General features: G+C 38.7%; 1 protein-coding gene and 1 non-coding gene across 5 annotated transcripts in view; one reads left to right on the top strand and one right to left on the bottom strand.

Annotated features, from left to right (window-relative positions):
• SMYD3 (SET and MYND domain containing 3) overlaps positions 1–26,700 on the bottom strand; it is a 790,876-nt gene that overhangs the window by 255,574 nt on the left and 508,602 nt on the right. The gene's annotated exons all lie outside the window — the stretch shown is intronic.
• On the top strand, positions 4,610–4,685 carry TRNAD-GUC (transfer RNA aspartic acid (anticodon GUC)). Its single transcript has one exon. It is a non-coding gene; the product is annotated as a tRNA-Asp (tRNA).

The raw sequence follows: 26,700 nt of genomic DNA on the forward strand, positions 1-26,700 counted from the left end.
GGACATTCCCCACAACAGAAGAATTTTGTCAACAGTATCAAGGTTAAAAAACCTTGTTCTATATTCTCTCTCTCTGCTTAATAGGTAGTCTTCTGTCTTCTGATTTCTTCTAAAACAAAATATTGGAAAAGAAAGGCTATAAAGGAAAATACCTTCAATGTAGATAATGGCTTTTTCCAAATGCTAGGTTTGATTTACAAATATTACTCATAGAATCTTCCCAAATTCAGTCATTATAAAAAACAAAAACCTGCCAAATTATTTCCACAAAGGATTCACTTAGCTGAGGTCTTGACATAGACACTCACCTGCTTCATGAAGTTTCACATCTATGTTTATATGTTGTCAATAATTTATATATTGATTATTTAGATATATTTGCTGTATCTTAAATGCCAATGAAAAACAAAGGCAATAGTTTAATTTTTTCAGTATCAAGGTAATGACTAAAACACACACACACACACACACACATATACACACATACATATACTAATACTAAATCAAGGTACTTTTTAAAAAATATATACTTAGCCCTGGCTCAGTAGCTCAATTGATTAGAGTGTCATCCCAATATGAAAAGGTTGTGAGTTTGATCCCCGGTTTGGGCACATACAAGAATTAACCAATGAATGCATAAATAAGTGAAACAACAAATCAATGCTTCTCTCTCTCTCTCTTTACTCTAAAATCAATAAATAAATTACAAAGGAATTAAATTTAAAAAACATATACACTAGTACTAAAAATACTAATATACATTAGTACTAAAATATTAATAAATATATAAATTTAAAAAATAAAGAACAGTATTAAAATCAAACTTTTGCTTTCTTAAAATTCAGATCATTGAAAGAAAATATTTACATAGCACAATAACATGAAGAAATAAAACAAGGGTCCATTATACCTCAGTAAAGCTGGGGCAGAATAAATTTAACTAGATATATAAGACATATTAGAAAGAAAAAAGATTTTAAAACATTCTTGTCTTCACACACAGAGCACATATCTTCTTGCTTATAGAACCATCACTGGCCTGCCAGAGTACTTTACCATCATTTCCACAAATACTCAATTCTTAGAACCAAAGGATTTACAAGCTCCTCTGCCCAATCAGAGCAATGCATTTGTCTCAGATCTGTCTGGACGTAATCCTGTACTACTGACAAGATTTGACGTCTGCTTTCTGCCGTTGCTGCTCATGAATACAGCAGCGTGCTGAATTCAGGAAGATGGATCTACAGACTCAGAGTCCAACAAACATCTTTGCCACTCCCTTTTCTTCAGCATAATACCTTTGAAAAGTACCAAAGGTCTATATGCCAACAATGAAATATTAGAAAACGAACTCAAAAAAATAATCCCCTTCACGATTGCAACAAAAAAAATAAAATACCTAGGAATAAACATAACAAAGAACGTAAAGGACCTATATAATGAAAATTACAAAGCATTGTTAAGGGAAATCGAAAAAGATACAATGAGATGGAAAAATATTCCTTGTTCTTGGATAGGAAGAATAAATATAATCAAAATGGCCATATTACCCAAAGCAATATACAAATTTAATGCAATTCCCATCAAAATCCCTATGAGATTTTTTAAAGAAATGGAACAAAAAATCATCAGATTTATATGGAACTATAAAAAACCCCGAATAGCCAAAACAATCCTAAGGAAAAAGAATGAAGCTGGGGGCATTACAATACCTGACTTTAAACTATATTATAGGGCCACGATAATCAAAACAGCATGGTATTGGCAAAAAAATAGACACTCAGACCAATGGAACAGAATAGAAAGCCCAGAAATAAAACCACATATATATGGTGAAATAATCTTTGATAAAGGGGCCAACAACACACAATGGAGAAAAGAAAGCCTCTTCAACAAATGGTGTTGGGAAAACTGGAAAGCCACATGCAAAAGAATGAAACTCGACTACAGCCTGTCCCCGTGTACTAAAATTAATTCAAAATGGATCAAAGACCTAAATATAAGACCTGAAACAATAAAGTACATAGAAGAAGACATAGGTACTAAAATCATGGACCTGGGTTTTAAAGAACATTTTATGAACTTGACTCCAATGGCAAGAGAAGTGAAGGCAAAGATAAATGAATGGGACTACATCAGAATTAAAAGTTTTTGCTCAGCAAGAGAAACTGATATCAAAATAAACAGACAGCCAACTATATGGGAACTGATATTTTCAAACGACAGCTCAGATAAGGGCCTAATATCCAAAATTTACAAAGAACTCATAAAACTCAACAACAAACAAACAAACAATCCAATAAAAAAATGGGAAGAGGACATGAACAGACACTTCTCCCAGGAAGAGATACAAATGGCCAACAGATATATGAAAAGATGCTCAGCTTCATTAGTTATTAGAGAAATGCAAATCAAAACTACAATGAGATACCACTTCACTCCTGTTAGATTAGCTATTATCAACAAGACGGGTAATAGCAAATGTTGGAGAGGCTGTGGAGAAAAAGGAACCCTCATTCACTGTTGGTGGGACTGTAAAGTAGTACAACCATTATGGAGGAAAGTATGGTGGTTCCTCAAAAAACTGCAAATAGAACTACCTTATGACCCAGCAATCCCTCTACTGGGTATATACCCCAAAACCTCAGAAACATTGATACGTGAAGACACATGTAGCCCCATGTTCATTGCAGCACTGTTCACAGTGGCCAAGACATGGAAACAACCAAAAAGCCCTTCAATAGAAGACTGGATAAAGAAGATGTGGCACATATACACTATGGAATACTACTCAGCCATAAGAAATGATGACATCAGATCATTTACAGCAAAATGGTGGGATCTTGATAACATTATAAGGAGTGAAATAAGCAAATCAGAAAAAAACAAGAACTACATGATTCCATACATTGGTGGAACATAAAAATGAGACTAAGAGACATGGACAAGAGTGTGGTGGTTACCAAGGGTGGGGGGGGAGGACATGGGAAGGAGGGAGGGAGAGAGTTAGGGGGAGGGGGAGGGGCACAGAGAACTAGATAGAGGGTGACGGAGGACAATCTGACTTTGGGCGAGGGGTTTGCAACATAATTTGATGACAAAATAACCTAGACATGTTTTCTTTGAATATATGTACCCTGATTTATTAATGTCATCCCATTACCATTAATAAAAATTTATTAAAAAAAAAAAAAAAGAAAAGTACCAAAGGTCAAAAGTATTGTCAGAAATGGTGATATGCAGTGAGGAGCTGCTAAACTCGCTGGGGAGGCTTCCTGTGGTCCCAAGTCCCTAGTGAGCTGTGGGAACTGACTCAATAAAGAGGCCTCTTGTCAGGCTATTTAGGTTTCAAAAGCCTGCAATTTCTGTACCTTCTGCTTCCCTTTCTGCAAGCATGAACCCTAGCTTCATGGCCAAGTTTCCCACTGCACTGTTTTCAATGCTTTTGTATTTTTCCTGAATCATTACAAGAAAGCAGCCTGACAAAATAATAATTAGTAAATAATACCTGGATTTATAATAGCAATTATGATAGCAGCTAACATTTATTGAATTGAAGGCTTACTAAGTGCTAGATACTATTCTAAACATTTTGTGTGTGTTAATTCAATTCTGTGACAACCTACAAAGTAGATACTGTTATGACTAATTGTAATTTTATTATATTATAAGCATAATTATTATAGTCATTAGTCCCATTTTCTAGATAAGTAAACTGTGGCCCAGGGGTTTAAATAACTTTTTCTAGGTCAGAACCTAGACTGATATTAAAAAACCTGATTATAAAACCCATGATCCTCATCATTTTTCTGCTTCTCTTATTTCCACCCTCCTCAAAGCATCATGGTTTCTCTTTCAGGTTCTTTAAGTTAGGAGCTATAAGAAATGTTACTTTTTACTGGGAGGGCCTTTCTTCAACTTTTATATTTGAATCAAACGTCAACATCCATTACAGTATGAAACCCTTTTTTACAGCACTAACTGAATGCACAGGTACTAACTCACATTGAATAGCTGTCAGAACCAACCTTCATAGGTTTGTCTGTGCCAGTGGCAAATTTGACTGCAGAAAGAAAAGCTAAAGGACATCATTTGCTTTGTTAAGATGATGGGCACCTATTCTTGACACCAATGGCAGAAATGTGTGACTATCACAATGTAGTCCTCAAATTATCCGAGAAACAGAAGCACTGGAGGGTGTCTCCTGAACCTCAAATGAACGTGTCTCTCCATTACCCCCCTTGTCACCTCGATAGATGGGAGGACATTTCTCTGTCCCTGCTGCCTCCAGCAGAAGAGCTTTCAAGGGAAGACAAAGGAGCTGTCAAGGCTCATGATGCGGGTGCAGGACTCCAGTCTTTCTCTGATGAGAATGCTAAATTAATCTCTCTGGTGCAGATGGTATATTCTGATTCCTGATTGCTCCTCACTGTCCCACTGGGCAGTCTGTGGTCAGGGAGGGGAGAGTGTGAGGTGGTTCCATGTCAGGACCAAAGCCCAGGGATCTGAGTTCCTAAAGCCACAAAGTCACCTTCCTGCCTGCCCAGCCAGCCACCCAGCTTAGCATAAGGATCTGCCATGTAGGCATGAGAAAGAAAAGAGGCATAGGGCCCTGGCCGGTTGGCTCAGCGGTAGAGCGTCGGCCTGTCGTGCGGGAGACCTGGGTTCGATTCCCGGCCAGGGCATATAGGAGAGGCGCCCATTTGCTTCTCCACCCCCCCCTCCTTCCTCTCTGTCTCTCTCTTCCCCTCCTGCAGCCAACGCTCCATTGGAGCAAAGATGGCCTGGGCGCTGGGGATGGCTCCTTGGCCTCTGCCCCAGGCGCTAGAGTGGCTCTGGTCGCGGCAGAGCGATGCCCCGGAGGGGCAGAGCATCACCCCCTGGTGGGCAGAGCGTCGCCCCTGGTGGGCGTGCCGGGTGGATCTCGGTCGGGCGCATGCGGGAGTCTGTCTGACTGTCTCTCCCCGTTTCCAGCTTCAGAAAAATACAAAAACAAAACAAAAAAAAAAAAAAAAAAAAAAAAGAAAAGAGGCATAGGAGATGCATTTTGGAAGACAGGAAATTCACTTATCAATCATTATATTATCAATCAGTCTCCACACTCTCTGATGCAGCAATTAATCACTCTATTAATGAAAAGCCATCTTAGCTTCACAACTTTGTGCTTTCTCAGCTATACTGGTAAAAATTTCATGGAGCAAGTTTTTGTTAGTATGGTTTTTATTCATTTAGCAAATCTAAACCCATTCAAATGGAAAGAAACTCCACTGTTCAGTGTGATACTGAGCATAAGATAATAGCACATCACTCTGTGAGTACCAGATTCCTTTGCTATTCTGGTTGTGACCTCGTGGAAGGTTTGAGTCCTGGGCATACCCCAAACTGTGACATAATTAGGATTCCGTCTCCTGGGCCTTGCATTACCTTGACAGTTGAAAACACAGACTCCAGCAGCTACTGAGAGTGAGTACTTGCTGAGCACAGGAAAAGACTGGCAGGTCTTTTGTTAAGTAAGTAAGCATCCAATTAATTGACCAAAGAATTGAAACCTATTGTCATTATCAAGATGATACACTGCTCTGCTAAGAGAATCAGCCCCTCTTGTGTATAGAACCTGTTTAAACAAGTCAAGGGACTGCCTATATAATTATGTTTCCCAAGTTGCCCTAATAAATTCAATTTAAAAAGAAGACAAACTAAAATCATTTTTTAAAACCAGGTTGGGAGGTGACGTCAGAGAAATGGCAACATGAGAGATTCTCCCAATCTCTCCCTTTGACATTTCAACAAATTTAACAACTAAACACAGAAAAAGAAACAGACAAAAAACCATTAGGAGCACCTGAAATTTACACATAGCAGACAAAGGTATGATTGGGTGAAAAAGTGACTGAATATATAAGACGAAGAACAGGGCATTTCGCTTTCTGTGCTGATCTGAGGTAGGGCACTTTTGTTTGGAGCCAGGCGAAGAGTAGAGGCTGAACTAATAGGGATGGAGCGGAATTAGGGTGGGCGCCCAAAGAAAGGAAAGATCACACTGGCTCTGCCTAAGATTGTGGACACTAGGCACGCACACAGGTGGTGAGATCTACCTAAAATTATCATCACAGTGTGTTCGTGTGGGCCACTGCCAGCATCTTTGTGTATTCCCAGCAGCGCTAGAGACTCCACCTAACATCATCAGCACGGGGAGCGAGCAGGAGCATGCATGGGCCGAGGTGCTTTGCCCAAGATTAACAACACTGGGCACCTGAGTGAGCACCAGCATTTTTTGGGCATTCTTGGCTCCACGATCTCCAGTGCTGGGTGCGCACAGGGGCCAAGACCCTTGGCCTGAGAATGCCTGGGCTTAGTGCCTGAACAGCGGCTGCAACCATCTGTGTGCAGTTGTGGGAGCTGGACACACACATGGTCTGTCGTGGGCCTGTCCAAGCAGCGCAAGCGGAAAAAGCCCATAGAGATTAAAACTGTGGCACACTGAGGCATGCCAGATAAGCCCACTGGCCCATAGAATTTTGCCTGTGTGTAACATAAAGGAACTTGGTCCTTGGTCTGAGTCCTGCCCTGCCTACTTGCACTGGCAGCTCTGGTTTCCACTGCCTTTCCCAGAACTGTGCTTTGAGCCCCACTGGAGAGGGGACCTGGCTGTGCATAGATTCCCTTGCTGTGAGGACAGTAGCTGAGGCGGACCCCACAGCTATGTCTCCAGGCTGCTAGTTCCAGTGGGAAGGATGTGCGGATAGGCACCTGGAAAACTGAGACCCCTATTACTAGAGCCAGATAATTGCAAAGCCCTAACAAGCACCACCTGCCAACGGGACTGAGGCCCAGCCTATGTCATTGCCGCAGCGACACACCAGTGGACGTCTGCCCAAGGGCCATGCAGAGGCAGAACTCATAGTATAGCTCCACTTGCTGAAAAAAAGGAAGAAGCTATCTCTCAAAACCAAAAAACATTACTTTTTTATAAACGGTTTTTGTCATTTTTACTTCTTTCCATTTTCTTTTTTTAATATTTTCCTTTTGAATTACATTATCCACACTTGTTACACTTTTCATTCTTGTTTTTTGTGAGGGTTTCATTTCAGAAACCTTTACTTGTTTTTTTTCTTTCTTCTTTCTTTTTCATTCTCTTTGTTTTGTATTCTGTTTTTTTGTCCTTTCTTTTTCTTTATTCTCCCTTCTCATTTCTTCTCCTTTATCTTTTTTTATTCTACATCTTTCTTTTTTCTTTTTTTGCTCTCATTCGATCATCATTTACCATCAAATTATTATTTTTCAGACTCATATTTTTCTTTGTGACATTTTGCTTGTTTTTGACTATACTTTTTTTCTCTATTTTGTCATCTCTCCTCAGTTCCTACTCCTTGTTCTCTGTAGTTTTTGTTCCACTTATCATTATAGAATTTTCATTTTCTCACTGTATTTTTTCAATTTTTATTTTACTTTCTTAATTATCTCTTATTAGTGTTATTAACAATACCACTCTCAAATGCCATTAAGGGAAAAGAAATAAAATATCATGGATACAAAAGACAGAGACATAGCTCAGATAGATGATGAAAAATCTCTGGAAAAAATTTTCAATTATGTAGAAACTTTGGAGTTAAATGACAGGGAATTCAAAATTTAAGTCCTAAAAGTACTCAGTGAAATACAAGAAAGCTCTAAAATGCAATTTAGTGAACTCAAAAAACAATTTAATGAACAAAAAGAATACTTCATCAAGAAAATTGAAACTATAAAAAGGAACCAAACAGAGATGAAAAACTCAATACATGAACTGAAAAATGAGGTGACAAGCTTAGCTAATAGAACAGGCCAGATAGAAGAGAGAATTAGTGACACAGAAGACAGGCAACTAGAGATACTACAGACAGAAGAAGAGAGAGACTCACAAATTAAAAAAAAAATGAGAAAGCCCCACAAGAATTGTCTGACTCCATCAGAAAGAGCAATGTAAGAATAATGGATGTATCAGAAGGAGAAGAGAGAAAAAAAGGAATGGAGAACATATTCAACAAATAATTGATGAGAATTTTCCAAGCCTGTGGAAAGAATTAGAGCCTCAAATCCAAGAAACAAACAGAACACTGAGTTTCCTTAACCCAAACAGACCTATTCTAAGGCACATTATAATTAAATCATCACAAATCAATGACAAAGAAAAAATCCTCAAGGCAGCTAGGGAAAAGAAGACTACAACATATAATGGAAGGCCCATTAGGTTATCATCAGATTTCTCAGCAGAAACTTTGCAAGCCAGAAGAGTGGATCCCAATATTAAAGTAATGAAAGAGAAGAACTTCCAGCCAAGAATACTATATCCATCAAAGGGTTCTTTCAAATATGAAGGGGAAATAAAAACATTCACAGATATAGAGAAGATGAGAGATTTTATCACCAGAAAATCCCCACTTCAGGAAATATTAAAAGGGGTTATCTGACCAGATATAAAGAACTAAACAAAATTACAAGTAAAAGTGCCAACAAGAGGACAATAAAAACAAGAATAATCTGTGACAACAAAAAATAAATGAGAGAAGACAAAAATTAGCAGTAACAAAGGAGGATGGAGTGCAGAAGCAATCATGAGATAATGGACTACAATAAATAAGATATATATTCTTTTGATTACCTAATTGTAACCACCCCTGAAAATACCACTATTGAAACACATGACTTAAAAAAAGAAGAAACAGAGGAAAGAAGTATGGAATACAACCAAATAAAAAAAATGACAGAAAAATGAAAGAGAAGAACCAAACAAGAAATCTAGCTATTAGAAAGCATTATATAAAATAGCAATAGGAAACTCTCAAGTGTCAATAATTACATTAAATGTAAATGGATTGAACTCACCAATAAAAAGACACAGAGTAGCAGAATGGATCAATAAAGAAAATCCAACTGTATGCTGCCTTCAAGAAACACATCTAAGCTACAATATAAAAATAGACTCAAAGAGAAAGGCTGGAAAATGATTCTCCAAGCAAATAATATCCAAAGAAAAGCAGGGGTAGCCATACTCATATCTAACAATGCTGACTACAAGACATCAAAGGTAATCAGAGACAAAGATGTTAATTTCATAATGATAAAAGGGACATTGAATCAAGAAGATATAACACTTCTTAATATATATGCACCAAACCAAAGAGCACCAAAGTATATAAGACATCTACTAACTGATCTAAAAATAAAAACTGACAAAAATACAATCATACTTGGAGACCTCAATACACCACTGACGGTTCTAGATCATTCATCCAAACAGAAAACTAATAAAGAAATATTGGCCTTAAATGAAACACTAGAACAATTGGATATGATAAACATCTACAGGACATTTCATCCCAAAACATCAAAGTATACATTTTTCTCCAGCGTACATGGTACATTTTCAAGAATTGACCATATGTTGGGACACAAAATTAACATCAACAAATTTAGAAGGACTGAAATTATACCAAGCATATTCTCTGACTATAAAGCTTTGAAACTAGAATTCAACTTCAAAAAAGAAGTAAACAAACCCACAAAAATGTAGAAATTAAACAACATACTTCTAAAAAATGAGTCAAACAAGAAGTAAAAGCAGAGATCAAAAGATATATACAAACAAAAATGACAACATGACATATCAGAATCTCTGAGATGCAGCAAAAGCAGTAATAAGAGGGAAGTTATATCATTACAGGCTCATATGAACAAACAAGAGAGAGCCCAAGTAAACAACTTAACATCACATCTTAAGAAACTAGAAAAAGAACAAAAGCAAACCAAAATCAGCAGAAAAAAGGAATAATAAAAAGTAGAGCAAAAATAAATGAAATAGAGAACAGAAAAACTATAGAAAGAATCAATAAAACAAGAATCTGGTTCTTTGAAAAGATCAACAAAATTGACAAACTCTTGGCAAGACCTGCTACGGAAAGAAGAGAAAAGACTCATATAAAAAAAATCCAAAATGAAAGAGAAGAAATTACCACAGATATCATAGATATACAAAGGAGTATTGTAGAATACTATGAAAAACGATATGCCACCAATTTAACAATCTAGAAGAAATGGATAAATTCCTAGAACAATATAATCTTCCTAGATTGAATCATGAAGAAGTAGAAAGCCTAAACAGACCCATAAGCAGGGAGGAAATAGAAACAACTATCAAAAACCTCCCCAAAAATAAAAGTCCAGCACTAGATGGCTATACTAGTGAATTCTATCAAACATTCAAAGAAGATTTGGTTCCTATCCTACTCAAAGTCTTTCAAAAAATTTAAGAAGAAGCAATAGTTCCAAACACATTTTATGAGGCCAACATAATCCTCATACCAAAACCTGATAAGGACAACACAAAAAAAGAAAACTACAGACCAATATCTCTAATGAATACAGATGCAAAAAATGCTAAATAAAATACTAGCAAATCAAAAACAACAACAACACATTAAAAAAATAATTCACCATGATCAAGTGGAAATCATCCCAGAATCACAAGGATGGATCAACACACGTAAAACAATTAACGTAACACACCATATCAACAAAACAAAGAACAAAAATCATATGATCCTATCAATAGATGTAGAAAAGGCATTTGATAAAATACAACATCATTTTATGTTTAAAACACTCCACAAAATGGGTATAGAAGAAAAATATCTCAACATAATAAAGGCCATTTATGACAAACCATCAGCTAACATATTAAATGGCAAAAAACTGAAAACTTTTTCTCTTAAATCAGGAATAAGACAAGGTTGCCCACTCTCTCCACTCCTATTCAACATAGTGCTGGAAGCCAGAGCAATCAGACAAGAGAAATAAAAAAAAGGCATTCATATTGGGAAAGAAGAAGTAAAGGTTTCACTTTTTGCAGAAGATATAATCTTGTATATAAAAAACCCCAAAGACTATTAGAAACAATAAACAGTAAGGTTGCAGGATACAAAATTAACATACAGAAGTCAATTGCTTTCTTATGTGCCAACAATGAAACTTAAGAAAAATGAACTAAAAAAAGAATCCTTTTTATGGTTACAACAACACAAAAAAATGAAATACCTAGAAATAAACATAACAAAAGAATATAAAGGACCTACATAATGAAAACTACAACACATTGTTAAAGAAAATCAAAAAAGACACAATGAAATGGAAAAATATTCCTTGTTCTTGGATAGGAAGAATACATATAGTTAAAATGACCATATTACCCAAAGCAATATACAAATTTAATGCAATTCCAATCAAAATTCCAATGTCATTTTTTAAAGAAATTGAATAAAAAAAATCATCAGGTTTATAAGGAATCATAAAAACCCCCAAATAGGCAAAATAATTCTAAAGGAAAAAAATGAAGCTGGGGGCATTATACTACCCGACTTCAAATTATACTACAGAGCCACGATAATCAAAACAGCATGGTATTAGCAAAAAAAAAAAAAAAAAAAAAAAAAAAAGACATTCAGACCAACAGAACAGAATAGAGAGCCCAGAAATAAAACCACATATATATGCTCTAATAATCTTTGATAAAGGATCCAAAAACACACAATGGAGAAAGAAAGCCTCTTTAATAAATGGTGCTGGGAAAACTGAAAAGCCACGTGTAAAAGAATGAAACTCGACTATGGTTTGTCTCTTTGTACAAAAATTAATTCTAAATGGATCAAAGACCTAAATATAAAATGTGAAACAATAAAATACATAGAAGAAAACATAGGTACTAAACTCATGGACCTTGGCCATAGAGGACATTTTAAGAATTTGACTCCAAAGGCAAGGGAAGTAAAGGCAAAGATAAGTGAATGGGACTGTATCAAACTAAGAAGCTTTTGCACAGCAAAAGAAACTGACAACAAAAAAGACAGCCAAATAAATGAAAAATGAAATTTTTTAACAACAGCTCAGATAAGGGGCTAATAACCAAAATATATAAAGAACTTACAAAACTCAACAACAAACAAGCAAACAATCCAATAAAAAAAATGGGAAAAGGACATGAATAGACAATTCTCCCAGGAAGAAATACAAATGGTTAACAGATGTATGAAAAGATGCTCATCTTCATTAGCTACTAGAGAAATGTAAATCAAAAGTACAATGAGATACCACCTCACGCCTGTTAGATTAGCTATTACCAACAAGACAGGTAATAACAAGTGTTGGAGAGGCTGTGGAGAAAAAGGAACCCTCATTCACTGTTGGTGGGAATGTAAAGTAGTACAACCATTATGGAAAAAAGTATGGTGGCCCTGGCCGGTTGGCTCAATGGTAGAGCGTCGGCCTGGCGTGTAGAGGTCCCGGGTTCTATTCCCGGCCAGGGCACACAGGAGAAGTGCCCATCTGCTTCTCCACCCCTCCCCCTTCCTCTCTGTCTCTCTCTTCCCCTCCCGCAGCCAAGGCTCCACTGGAGCAAAGATGGCCCGGGCACTGGGGATGGTTCCTTGGCCTCTGCCCCAGGCGCTAGAGTGGCTCTGGTCGCAACAGAGCAACGCCCCAGAGGGGCAGAGCATCGCCCCCTGGTGGGCAGAGTGTCGCCCCTGGTGGGCGTGCCAGGTGGATCCCGGTGGGGCGCATGCGGGAGTCTCTCTGACTGTCTCTCCCCGTTTCCAGCTTCAGAAAAATACAAAAAAAAAAAAGTATGGTGGTTCCTCAAAAAATTAAGAATAGAACTACCATATGACCCAGCAATCACCCTACTGGGTATCTACCCCAAAACTCAAAATCATTGGTACGTAAAGACACATGCAGCCCCATGTTCACTGCAGCATTGTTCACAGTGACCTAGACATGGAAACAACCAAAAAGCCCTTCAATAGATGATTGGATAAAGAAAATGTGGTACATAAATACTATGGAATACTACTCAGCCATAAGAAATGATGACATAGGATCATTTACGACAATGTGGATGGACCTTGATAACATTATACTGAGTGAAATAAGTAAATCAGAAAAAACTAAGAACTGTATGATTCCATACATAGGTGGGACACAAAATTGAGACTCATGGACATAGATAAGAGTGCAGTGGTTGACAGGGGGAGGGGAAGGGAGAAGAGGGAGGGGTGGGGGAGGGGAGGGGCATAAAGAAAACCAAATGAAGGGCTAAAGAGGACAATTTGACTTTGGGTGATGAATATACAACATAATCAAATGTCAAAATGATCTGGAAATGTTTTCTCTAAATCTATGTGCTCTAGTTGACCAATGTCACCCCATTAAAATTGTCTAAATAAAATTATTTTTAAAAAAACAGGTTGGCTCCCAAATATTAAAAGGTATATATCAAAGAGAATTATTTCCACGAGCATCTATGTATAAAGATGTTCATTACAGAAGTATTTGGAACACTGAGAAACAAGAGGCCGACATGCATTTGTAAGGGATCGGTTACATGAATTCAGTGCACACAGGGTTCTGGTGCCACACAGCCTTGGGTTAAATCCCGAATTTGCTACTTACCGACTATGTGACCCTGGGCAAGATACTTAACCTCTCTGACTCTTGGTTTCCTCATATATAGTAAAGGTTTTAGTACAATGCCTGACACAGAATAAGAACTCGATAAATGTTAGCAAGTATTATGTTACATCTCTTTTTTTTTTTTTTTTTTTTTTTTTTTTTAAATTTTTTTTTTTATTAATTTTTAGAGAGGAGAGAGAGTGAGAGAGAGAGAGAGAGAGAAGGGGGAGGGAGGAGCAGGAAGCATCAACTCCCATATGTGCCTTGACCAGGCAAGCCCAGGATTTTGAACCGGCGACCTCAGTGTTTCCAGGTCAACGCTTTATCCACTGCGCCACCACAGGTCAGGCTATGTTACATCTCTATTACGCTGTGTATAATAAAAGATGAGCTATATCTGTTAATATAGGAAGATGACCTTGAATCATTGTTGAGCGAAAGAAAAATGAGAGTTGCAAACTGTGAATGAGTATAAGTAACATAACTCTATGTGTGCACATGCCTACGTACATATGTGTGCATGAGCGCACATGGAAGGTCTGTAGGAATATGTATATGCCAACTTGTTACACTGGACCCCCTTGGACAATGAGGAGTTTCAGGCACCAAGGACTTTACTTTTACAGTTTCCATGGTGTCAGGGTCATCCCACAGCATGATAGTGCACAGTAATAATAACCTTCATTCTCAATTCTGTTATCTAAATTTTCATTCTGTGAATAACTTTCTGTTTCCCTTCTCCACATCCAGATAGTAGGATGTAATTTAGGAAGAATGAAGTCACTTGTTAGACTATGAAGTTTTAAAACAGCAATGAGGTATACCACTCTATGTTCTACCAACCCATTAGTCTGAACTTCCCAGCCAGGAGTACCCTCCATTGACCACACAGGCAGGTTTTGTTCCTCTCGAACTCACTGGGTAGCTGTCCTGGACTGAGTGTCCCCGGTGAATGAGAACAGCAAAGAGACTCAAGTACTGGGAATTACAGAAGTATCTATGTTAAAGGCAAACTCTTCCAAATCAGTGACAAGTCTCAAGAAATGATACGCTGGGGACACTGATTGAAAGCTTTGCTGGAATATAGCCTATGTGAAATTGTGGTCCTTTAAAATTAGCAATTAGAGAAGGACATTAGATATTATAGCAAGTTGTACATGATGAATCAAATACGTCTTGTTATGAGATTATGGAATCCAAACCAAATGTCTGAAAATGACCAAGTAAGGCTGCTTGAATCATTTTCCTTTTTTTTTTTTCCACGAGAAAGGTGTCATTCTTTGTCATTTTCCAAAATCATAACTATTTCAGGACTGTCAAGAAAAAAAGATATATCTTTTTTTTTTCTTTTCAGTGTATAGGATGATGCTGAGAAGGAATTGCTTCACTTTGGGTCCCAGTCTTGTTCAAAAAATAAGCTATGGCTTTCAAATTGGAGAAACACAGATAACATAGAAGGAAAGAGAGCATTCTCAGGAGTTCAACCCATGAGTTCAAATCCAAGCCCTCCACTTTTTAGCTATTTATGTTGGGCAAGTTATTTCACCTATCTGGAGCTTAGTTTCTTCCTAAGTTAAATGAAGATACTACTCGAATCCCCTTCATAGGGTTTTTCTGAGACACATAAATTAGTGCATACAAAGTCCTCTAAACAGGGCCTGGTTCTTTGCACACACCTTGCAGCTGTTAGCTATCGCTACAGATGGACTTGTGTGGATGGTAACTACTGACCATTTTGTGAAAATAATACAGAATAATGACAGAGTAACTTCTTTAAACTATTATGGAACTACCACTATTAGGTTGCAGAGGATAAAGTAAGAAACTACAGATGAATTTACAGACAGTCAGATATCTGGGCCAGGTCTTCTAGGAGTAAAGAGATGAAAAACAGGTCTCCTATTACAACCAGTATTTTGTATTTTTCCAACCATATCAGAATCTACTTTCTGCAACATAATGTGGAGGACACAGTAGGAGTTCTAGGATACAGTCAAAGATACGCAGTGTAGCTTACACTTTATCTTTTGCCAGGAAAAGGAGATCCTCAGTATAATCTCTGTCTGAACAACAGAACGTTAAAGGCTATATTCCATTGAGAAAGGAAGTTATGACGTACCTGATGCAGGAGGAAAACAAAAATAAAAATAAAAAAAGATCACTATGATCGCAAGAGTGCCATCATAAAGAATCTTCCCCCCCTTACAAATAGTGTCAAACATAGCAACAACTAACATCCCTCCAAAAACAAAAAGCTATTAGTGACTATGTAGGTAATTTCTCTGGAATTAACTGATTGAACCATAAAGGGAGTAAATTAGGTCAAGGAGCTCATGACTAAAGCTGCTGGGTGCTCTATGCACTCTTCTGGTCTAAGCCACAAACAGGGCACCAACTTTCTAAGACGTAGTTCATCAGAGAGAAGGGGTGGATGTGGGCCTCAAGCTCAGCAACATAACATCTTCATAAAGACAATGAGTATAATCTCTCCCTGTGTTATGAGTAGATTTATGATTAAATTTAGGTAGTTAGGTAGGTAAGTAGCGTGAGAGAGAGAAGAGTTAAGAGACAGACAGATATATCTTTAGCTATTAGAGAAATGCAAATCAAAACGGCAAGGAGATACCACCTCACACCTGTTCGATTAGCTGTTATTAGCAAGTCAGGTAATAGCAAATGTTGGAGAGGCTGTGGAGAAAAAGGAACCCTCATACACTGTTGGTGGGAATGTAAAGTAGTACAACCATTATGGAAGAAAGTATGGTGGTTCCTCAAAAAACTGAAAATAGAACTACCTTATGACCCAGCAATCCCTCTACTGGGTATATATCCCAAAAACTCAGAAACATTGATATGTAAAGACACATGCAGGCCCATGTTTATTGCAGCATTGTTCACAGTGGCCAGGACATGGAAACAACCAAAAAGCCCATCAATAGATGACTGGATAAAGAAGATGTGGCACATATACACTATGGAATACTACTCAGCCATAAGAAATGATGACATCGGAACATTTACAGCAAAATGGTGGGATCTTGATAACATGATACGAAGCGAAATAAGTAAATCAGAAAAAACCAGGAACTGTATTATTCCATACGTAGGTGGGACATAATAGTGAAACTAAGAGACATTGATAAGAGTGTGGTGGTTACGGGGGGGAGGGGGGAATGGGAGAGGGATAGGGGGTGGGAGGGGCACAAAGAAAACAAGATAGAAGGTGACAGAGGACAATCTGATTTTGGGTGGTGGGTATGCAACATAATTGAATGACAAGATAACCTGGACTTGTTATCTTTGAATATATGTATCCTGATTTATTGATGTCACCCCATTAAAAAAATAAAATTATTAAAAAAAAAAAAGAGAGACAGACAGATATAGATTATATAGACATGGTGATTTACTGAGAGGGAGGGTATGATTCTCAGTGACCTAAAAAGACGTGTGCTAAAGCCAGGTGTTCTAAAATGAGCCTTAGCCTAGAAAGAAGGTTGCCTTTTCCTCAGAACAACATGTAGTCCTTCTAGTCTTCCCTAAGTCCTGCAGAAGAGATCATAAAAAAATCTTGAAATCAAGTTCTATCATTTAAATCAGCGCCTTATAAGTAATTGGTTATTTATCAATAGAATAGACATAGTCTAATCACAGAACCCTGAAACACATACTCACCTAGAAAAATTATAGTTCGGCCCTGGCCGGTTGGCTCAGCGGTAGAGCGTCGGCCTGGCGTACGGGGGACCCGGGTTCGATTCCCTGCCAGGGCACATAGGAGAAGCACCCATTTGCTTCTACACCCCCCCCTCCTTCCTCTCTGTCTCTCTCTTCCCCTCCCGCAGCCGAGGCTCCATTGGAGCAAAGATGGCCCAGGACCTGGGGATGGCTCCTTGGCCTCTGCTCCAGGCACTAGAGTGGCTCTGGTCGCGGCAGAGTGACGCCCCAGAGGGGCAGAGCATCGCCCCCTGGTGGGCAGAGCGTCGCCCCCTGGTGGGCGTGCCGGGTGGATCCCGGTCGGGCGCATGTGGGAGTCTGTCTGACTGTCTCTTCCCGTTTCCAGCTTCAGAGAAATACACAAAAAAAAAAAAGAAAAAAAAAAAAGAAAGAAAAATTATATAGGAGAAAAAGATGGCAGCGGAGTAGGCGGATGCACAGACGCCCAGCTCTCACCACCAAACTGGAATACAAATCAATTTAGGAAAAATCAGCATGAAAAACCAACTCTGAACTGCAAGAACGGCTCTCAAAATCCAAGGAGCAAAGAGGAAATCACAGAAATCCTGGTAGGGAGCCCCTGAACCTCCACTGCTTGCCGGAACAGAGGGGGGGGGTGGGGCTGAGAGCCCAGAGAGGATCTTGGAGGGAGGGGAGCAGAAACTACTGCTCACAGCCACTTGCCTGGCGACCAGGGAGCGAGGTGCGTTGAAAGGACCAGCTTATCTCCCAGGTGGAGAGGACAGGGAGAGGGACAGACTGTGAGGGGCTAAGGAATGCAGGAAACGAACTAAAAAAGCTGACTCATCCGTGCTGGAGGCAGCCATAGCTGGGGGAGGGACTGAACCTTTCACAAAACAGAGCTGAAGTGCTTCCAGATCAGAGACCTCCGGACATCTCTCCAGCTTCAATCAGCGCAACAAGACACAGCTGAAAACAAGAAGTGGGGAGGAGGGGCAGTAACTCAGGTCTCCATGGAGATCTGAGCTACACCTCCCCCTACTGAAGCTGAGAAAACACCCAGCCTCCAGAGAGTCTAGCTGGCTAAAGAGGCCTTCAGAGTCTCAGGTTACACCCACGGCATTTCTGGATACAGTTTCAAGGAAGCCCCCTGCTGAGATCAGTAAACAAGACTATCACCTGTTAAGAAAACAAACAAATCAAGACTTCAAAGCTGCCCAAATCCGAAAGTGGATTTACAGATAACAGCTGATACCAACCCAAGAAGACCTAGAAATAACACAACTAAAAACTGGAGGCAGACAACACCAAGCCTAGATTCAACCAACTCTACAAATAAAACAACAAAAAAAAAGAGGATGAGAAGACAAAGGAGTGCAATCCAAATGAAACCACAAGAGACACCTTCGAGAGATGAACTGAGTGATATGGAAATAATCAAACTTCCAGATGCGGAGTTCAAAATAATGATTGTAAGGATGCTTAGGGATCTTAGAACAACAATAGAGGGGCAGTTTGAACCCCTAAATAAAGAAATAGCAAGTATAAAAAAGAATCAGATGGAGACGACAAATACAATATCAGAAATAAAGACCACAATGGAAGGAATTAAAAACAGGATAGATAGAGCAGAGGATCGAATCAGTGAGTTAGAGGACAACTGGAATGAAGGCATGAAAGCAGAGAAGAAAAGAGAAAAAAGACTCAAAAAGTCAGAGGAAACTCTTAGAGAGCTCTGTGACAACATGAAGAGAAATAACATCCGCATCATAGGGGTTCCTGAAGAAGAAGAAAAAGAACAAGGGATAGAGACTTTGTTCAATCATATCATAGCTGAAAACTTCCCTAAATTAATGCAAGAGAAACTCTCACAAATCCAAGAAGCACAGATGACTCCATTAAAGAGAAACCCAAAGAAACCTACACCAAGACACATCATAATTAAAATACCAAAGCTAAGTGATAAAGAGAAAATATTAAAAGCTGCAAGAGAAAAAAAAGTTATCACCTACAAAGGAGCCCCCATAAGGATGACATCTGACTTCTCAACAGAAACACTTGAGGCCAGAAGGGAATGGCAAGAAATATTCAAAGTAATGCAGAACAAGAACCTACAACCAAGACTACTTTATCCAGCAAGGCTACCGTTTAAAATCGAAGGAGAGCCCTGGCCGGTTGGCTCAGCGGTAGAGCATCGGCCTAGCGTGCGGAGGACCCGGGTTCGATTCCCGGCCAGGGCACACAGGAGAAGCGCACATTTGCTTCTCCACCCCTCCGCCGCGCCTTCCTCTCTGTCTCTCTCTTCCCCTCCCGCAGCCAAGGCTCCATTGGAACAAAGATGGCCCGGGCGCTGGGGATGGCTCTGTGGCCTCTGCCTCAGGCACTAGAGTGGCTCTGGTCGCAACATGGCGACACCCAGGATGGGCAGAGCATCGCCCCCTAGTGGGCAGAGCGTCGCCCCATGGTGGGCATGCCGGGTGGATCCCGGTCGTGCACATGCGGGAGTCTGTCTGACTGTCTCTCCCTGTTTCCAGCTTCAGAAAAATGCAAAAAATAAATAAATAAATAAATAAAAATAAAAAATAAAATCGAAGGAGAAATAAAAAGCTTCCCAGACAAAAACAACTCAAGGAATTCATTACAACCAAACTAATGCTGCAGGAAATATTAAGGGGCCTGGTGTAAACAGATCAAAGTGGGAAAAGACTACAGCAAAAAAAAAAAAAAAAAAAAAAGGAATATACCTTTAAAGAAGAAAATGGCAATAAACAACTACATATCAATAATAACCTTAAATGTAAATGGATTAAATGATCCAATCAAAAGACATAGGGTAGCTGCATGGATAAGAAAACAGGACCCATACATATGTTATCTACAAGAGACACACCTTCGAACAAAAAACACACATAGATTGAAGGTAAAAGGATGGAAAAAAAGGTTTCATGCAAACGGAAATGAAAAAAAAGCTGGGGTAGCAATACTTATATTGGACAAATTGGACTTTAAAACAAAGGATATAGTAAGAGATAAAGAAGGCCACTACATAATGATAAAGGGAGTAATCCAACAGGAAGATATAACTATTATAAATATCTATGCACCTAATATAGGAGCACCTAAATATATAAAGCAGACTTTGATGGATTTAAAGGGCGAGATCAACAGCAATACTATAATAGTAGGGGATTTCAATACCCCACTAACATCATTAGATAGATCCTCAAGAAAGAAAATTAACAAAGAAACAGCAGACTTATTGGAAACACTAGATCAACTCGATTTAATAGATATCTTCAGAACCTTTCACCCTAAAGCAGCAGAATATACATTCTTTTCAAGTGCTCATGGTACATTCTCTAGGACAGACCACATGTTAGGGCACAAAAGTGCTCTCAACAAATTTAAGAAGACTGAAATCGTATCAAGCACTTTCTCTGATCACAATGGCATGAAACTAGAAATGAATCACAACAGAAAAGCTCAAAAATTCTCAAACACATGGAAACTAAATAGCAGGTTGTTAAATAATGAATGGATTAAGGATGAGATCAAAGAAGAAATAAAAAAATTTCTAGAAACGAATGACAATGAGCATACAACAACTCAAAATTTATGGGACACAGCGAAAGCAGTGCTGAGAGGGAAGTTCATAGCACTACAGGCACACTTTCAGAAGCTAGAAAAAGCTCAAATAAACAACTTAACCCTGCATCTAAAAGAATTAGAAAAAGAACAGCAAGTAAAGCCCAAATGTAGTAGAAGGAAGGAAATAATAAAAATCAGAGCAGAAATAAATGACATAGAGGCTAAAGAAACAATACAGAAGATCAATGAAACTAGGAGCTGGTTCTTTGAAAAGGTAAACAAGATTGATGAACCTTTAACTCACCAAGAAAAAGAGAGAGAGGACTCAAATAAATAAAATTAGAAATGAGAGAAGAGAAATAACAACTAACATAACAGAAATACAAAATATTATAAGAAAATACTATGAAGAACTGTATGCCAAAAAACTAGACAACCTAGATGAAATGGACAAACTCCTTGAAACATACAATCTTCCAAAAATCAATCTGGAAGAATCAGAAAACCTAAACAGACCGATTACAACAAAGGAGATCGAAACAGTTATCAAAAAACTCCCAACAAAGAAAAGTCCAGGGCCCGATGGCTTCACAACAGAATTCTACCAAATATTCAAAGAAGAACTAACTCCTATCCTTCTCAAACTATTTCAAAAAATTCAAGAGGAAGGAAGATTTCCAAGCTCCTTTTATGAGGCGAGCATAATTCTGATTCCAAAACCAGGTAAAGACAACACAAAGAAAGAAAATTATAGGCCAATATCTCTGATGAATATAGATGCTAAAATCTTCAACAAAATATTAGCAAACCGGATCCAACAATATATGGAAAAAATCATACACCATGATCAAGTGGGATTTATTCTGGGGAGGCAAGGATGGTACAATATTCGTAAATCAATCAATGTGATTCATCACATAAACAAAAAGAAGGAGAAAAACCATATGATAATTTCAATAGATGCAGAAAAAGCATTTGATAAAATCCAGCACCCATTCATGATCAAAACTCTCAGCAAAGTGGGAATACAGGGAACATACCTCAACATGATAAAAGCCATCTATGAGAAACCCACAGCCAACATCATACTCAATGGGCAAAAATTAAAAGCAATACCCTTAAGATCAGGAACAAGGCAGGGGTGCCCCCTTTCACCACTCTTATTTAACATGGTCCTGGAAGTCCTAGCCACAGCTATCAGACAAGAAGAAGAAATAAAAGGAATTCAAGTGGGAAAAGAAGAAGTAAAACTATCATTATTTGCAGATGATATGATATTGTATATAGAAAACCCTAAAGTCTCAGTCAAAAAGCTACTGGAACTGATAAATGAATTCAGCAAAGTGGCAGGATATAAAATCAATACTCAGAAATCAGAGGCATTTTTATACACCAACAATGAACAGTCAGAAAGAGAAATTAAGGAAACAATCCCCTTCACAATTACAACCAAAAAAATAAAGTACCTAGGAATAAACTTAACCAAGGAGACTAAAGACTTGTACTCGGAAAATTACAAAGCATTGATAAAAGAAATCAAGGAAGATACAAACAAGTGGAAGCATATACCGTGCTCATGGTTAGGAAGAATAAACATCATTAAAATGTCTATATTACCCAAAGCAATCTATAAATTCAATGCAATACCAATTAAAATACCAATGACATACTTCAAAGATATAGAACACATATTCCAAAAATTTATATGGAACCAAAAGAGAACACAAATAGCCTCAGCAATCTTAAAAAAGAAGAATAAAGTGGGAGATATCACACTTCCTGATATCAAGTTATACTACAAGGCCATTGTACTCAAAACAGCCTGGTACTGGCATAAGAACAGGCATATAGATCAATGGAACAGAACAGAGAACCCAGAAATAAACCCACAGTTCTATGGACAACTGATATTTGACAAAGGAGGCAAGGAAATACAATGGAGTAAAGACAGCCTCTTTAACAAATGGTGTTGGGAAAATTGGACAGCTACCTGCAAAAAAATGAAACTAGATCACCAGCTTACACCACTCACAAAAATAAACTCAAAATGGATAAAAGACTTAACTGTAGGCCGTGAAACCATAAGCATCTTAGAAGAAAACATAGGCAGTAAGCTATCCGACATCTCTCGGAGCAATATATTTGATGATTTATCTCCATGGGGAAGTGAAATAAAAGACAGGATAAACAAATGGGACTATATCAAACTAAAAAGCTTTTGCACAGCTAAAGACAACAGAACAGAATGAAAAGACAAACTACCCAATGGGGGAACATATTTGACAATACGTCTGATAAGGGGTTAATAACCAAAATTTATAAAGAACTCGTAAATCTCAACACCAGGAAGACAAACAATCCAATCCAAAAATGGGCAAAAGAGATGAATAGACACTTCTCCAAAGAGGACATACAGATGGCCAACAGGCATATGAAAAAATGCTCAACATCACTAATCATTAGAGAAATGCAAATTAAAATTAAAACCACAATGAGATATCACCTCACACCAGTCAGAATGGCGCTCATCAACAAAACAACACAGAATAAGTGCTGGCGAGGATGTGGAGAAAAGGGAACCCTCCTGCACTGCTGGTGGGAATGCAGACTGGTGCAGCCACAGTGGAAAACAGTATGGAGATTCCTCAAAAAACTGAAAATCGAACTGCCTTTTGACCCAGCTATCCCACTTTTAGGAATATACCCCTAGGACACCATAGAACAGCTCAAAAAGGAGAAATGCACCCCCATGTTTGTGGCAGCATTGTTCACAATAGCGAAGATCTGGAAACAACCCAAGTGTCCATCAGAGGACGAGTGGATTAAAAAGCTTTGGTACATATATACTATGGAGTACTACTCAGCCATAAGAAATGATGACATCGGATCCTTTACAATAACATGGATGGACCTTGATAACATTATACGGAGTGAAATAAGTAAATCAGAAAAAAAACTAAGAACTACATGAATCCATACATAGAAGGGACATAAAAATGAGACTCAGAGACATGAACAAGAATGTGATGGCAACAGGGGTGGGGGATGGGGGGTGGGGGGAGGGGGGATGGGGTGAAGAAGGAGAGAGGGGTTGGGGGAGGGGAGGGGCACAAAGAAAACCAGATAGAAGGTGACAGAAGACAATTTAACTTTGGGGGAGGGGTATACAGCACAATCAAATGTCAAAATAATCTAGAGATGTTTTATCTCAACATATGTACCCTGATTTATCAATGTCACTGCATTAAATTTAATAAATAAATTTTAAAAAAAAGAAAAATTATAGTTCTTCTGTTTGTCTTTGGGAAAAGATGAGTTGGTTATCTTTAAAGTACATCTCTATTAATCATATAGATAAAAATCAGAATCCTATGGGACATGCAAAGTACAGCAGGTAGGTACTCTATATCACACTGCAGGTAGACAGTCACTTACATAGTCTAAAACAATCTCGTAAAGTAAACTTATTCAAAGTTCCATGGTTGCCACAGTAAAGATCATAGGTAGAAACCTACACACAAATTACATCATGTACTATATATCATTGATGACAAAGCCTTAAGAAGCCTTACTAAGATCTTGGTTGTAGTTTCAAACCTTTTTTGAAGTAGAACTCTTATATGAAACAACATGTTACATAAGCCCCAAAATATAGAATTCCCAAATAAAAGTGATCTGATGTGACAGAAGCAAGATACGGTCTTTTTTTTTTCTTTTCTTTCTTTCTTTTTTTTTTTTTTTTTTTTTTTTAATTTTTCTGAAGTTAGAAGCGGAGAGGCAGAGAGAAAGACTCCCTCATATGCCTGACCAGGATCCACCCAGCATGTCCACCAGGGGACGATGCTCTGCCCATATGGGGTGTTGCTCCATTGCAACTGGAGCCATTCTAGCGCCTGAGGAGAAGGCCATGGAGCCATCCTCGGCACCCAGGCCATCTTTGCTCCAATGGAGCTTTGGCTGCAGGAGAGGAAGAGAGAGACAGAGAAGGACAGGGGGAAAGGTGGAGAAGCAGATGGGCGCTTCTCCTGTGTGCCTTGCCTGGGAATTGAACCCAGGACTTCCACACGCCAGGTTGACGCTCTACCACTGAGTCAACCAGCCAGGGTCTGTGTTTTTATGGGGGTTGTGTGGCAGGCCAGCACTCGTGAGCAGGATAAGCTGCTTCCCAGCATGGTGTTTAAACATCACTGGTGCAGTACCAGCTTCGCATTCCCACACGAAACTGAACAGGGGGCCAGCACCAGGTAAGGAACTTCCTTATACATACGATGTGGGGTTGGGACTAGGTACTTTTCCCATATGCTTCTAGCAATAATATTTTATGGCTCTATTACTCGGTCCTCATATATAGGTTCACATGAATATACATAGGGTCACATAAACAAAAAAAGGATGATTGACATTGTAACCATTACAATAGATTATACTAAATAGTCCTGGTAGCAAATTATCCGTATGTCAAGAAAAGAGAGAGTGAGAGCTTAATGAGACCAATTTCTGGAATCTCCTTTATTATGTATTTATTATATATTAAATATTGAGGTCAGAAACTGAGTGAAGGATTAACTAGAAAAATCCATTACTATCATGGAATGATACTGACCTCTGGAAATAAACATTATTTCAGGTTAAAAAGATGTTAAGTTTCAAGAGGCTGATTTCAAAAGCTTTCCTGTCATGAGCATACAATTAGGTCATTTTCATTCTAGCTTCATGCTAGTCTGCAGAGACTAAGCTGAAAACGGCCATTTTAATTCAGAACCAATGTTTAGGCTGCAGAAAGCAGTGATAACCACCCACCTTTGTTTAAAGTCTCTGAAATGGAAAGGCTATTTCCTGTAATGGCATAAATTACACAGTCTCTAAAGTTATGTAGAAGAAACCCTTTCACTCTTGCAGCAATGTGCAATTTTGTAGCTGCAATTTTCTCAAATTGCTTATAAAACCTTCTTCTTTTTATTGGGAAAAAAACCGCAAAAAAACCAATAGCTCCATAATAGATGTCCAAGTAACATCACTCTACTTATCAGGGCATGGAATATTAATAATTAACTGTTGGTCAGGCACACTGAATGAGCACTCTGCTCCCAAAGGACAGCTTCCTGTCAAGATGTCACCCAGAAATAACCCTTTACAGTACGGGAAGGGGGCTGCTATTCCCCGCAGTGCATCTAATAACCATCGAAGTTTCAGTACCTTCCATGATTTGATCAATCAACACCTGGGATTGTCTCATACCCCAACCCCCCCCCAATCTGTCCCACAAACACAGCAATAATTGACTGCCTTTCCAAAGATCGCCAGTCACCAGATGCCTGACCCAGTCCTGAAAGCTGTCCAAGCTGAATGATAAATGACAACCAGATAGAAGAGAGATGGAGAGCTATATCCATCGGAGTCCTGGCTGTCCCTGTGATTCACTGGGCAAGCGGTTCTAGCCTTACAATCTCCCAGCAAAGATGGGATCATAAAACTTGCTGCCTTTGTATTAAAATGCCATGTGTCTAAATTTGATCGTGTCTATTGTGGGCTCTGGTGTCTTCTGTACTGATATTCATGTTTTACTCTTTGAGATAAAAACAGAAGTAGATGACCATGAAATTTCAGCCTCATTTTTATTGATCCAAAAGCAGGAGAAGACAGCAGCCTCTGTTTCCCATTCCAAACACTGTTACATGTAAGGTCTACACCAGGGGTCCCTAAACTACGGCCCGCGGGCCACATGCGGCCCCCTGAGGCCATTTATCCGGCCCCTGCCGCACTTCTGGAAGGGGCACCTCTTTCATTGGTGGTCAGTGAGAGGAGCATAGTTCCCATTGAAATACTGGTCAGTTTGTTGATTTAAATTTACTTGTTCTTTATTTTAAATATTGTATTTGTTCCCGTTTTGTTTTTTTTACTTTAAAATAAGATATGTGCAGTGTGCATAGGGATTTGTTCATAGTTTTTTTTATAGTC

This window comes from Saccopteryx bilineata, chromosome 1 (genome assembly GCF_036850765.1).
Source record: "Saccopteryx bilineata isolate mSacBil1 chromosome 1, mSacBil1_pri_phased_curated, whole genome shotgun sequence".
Taxonomy (NCBI): Eukaryota; Metazoa; Chordata; class Mammalia; order Chiroptera; family Emballonuridae; genus Saccopteryx; species Saccopteryx bilineata.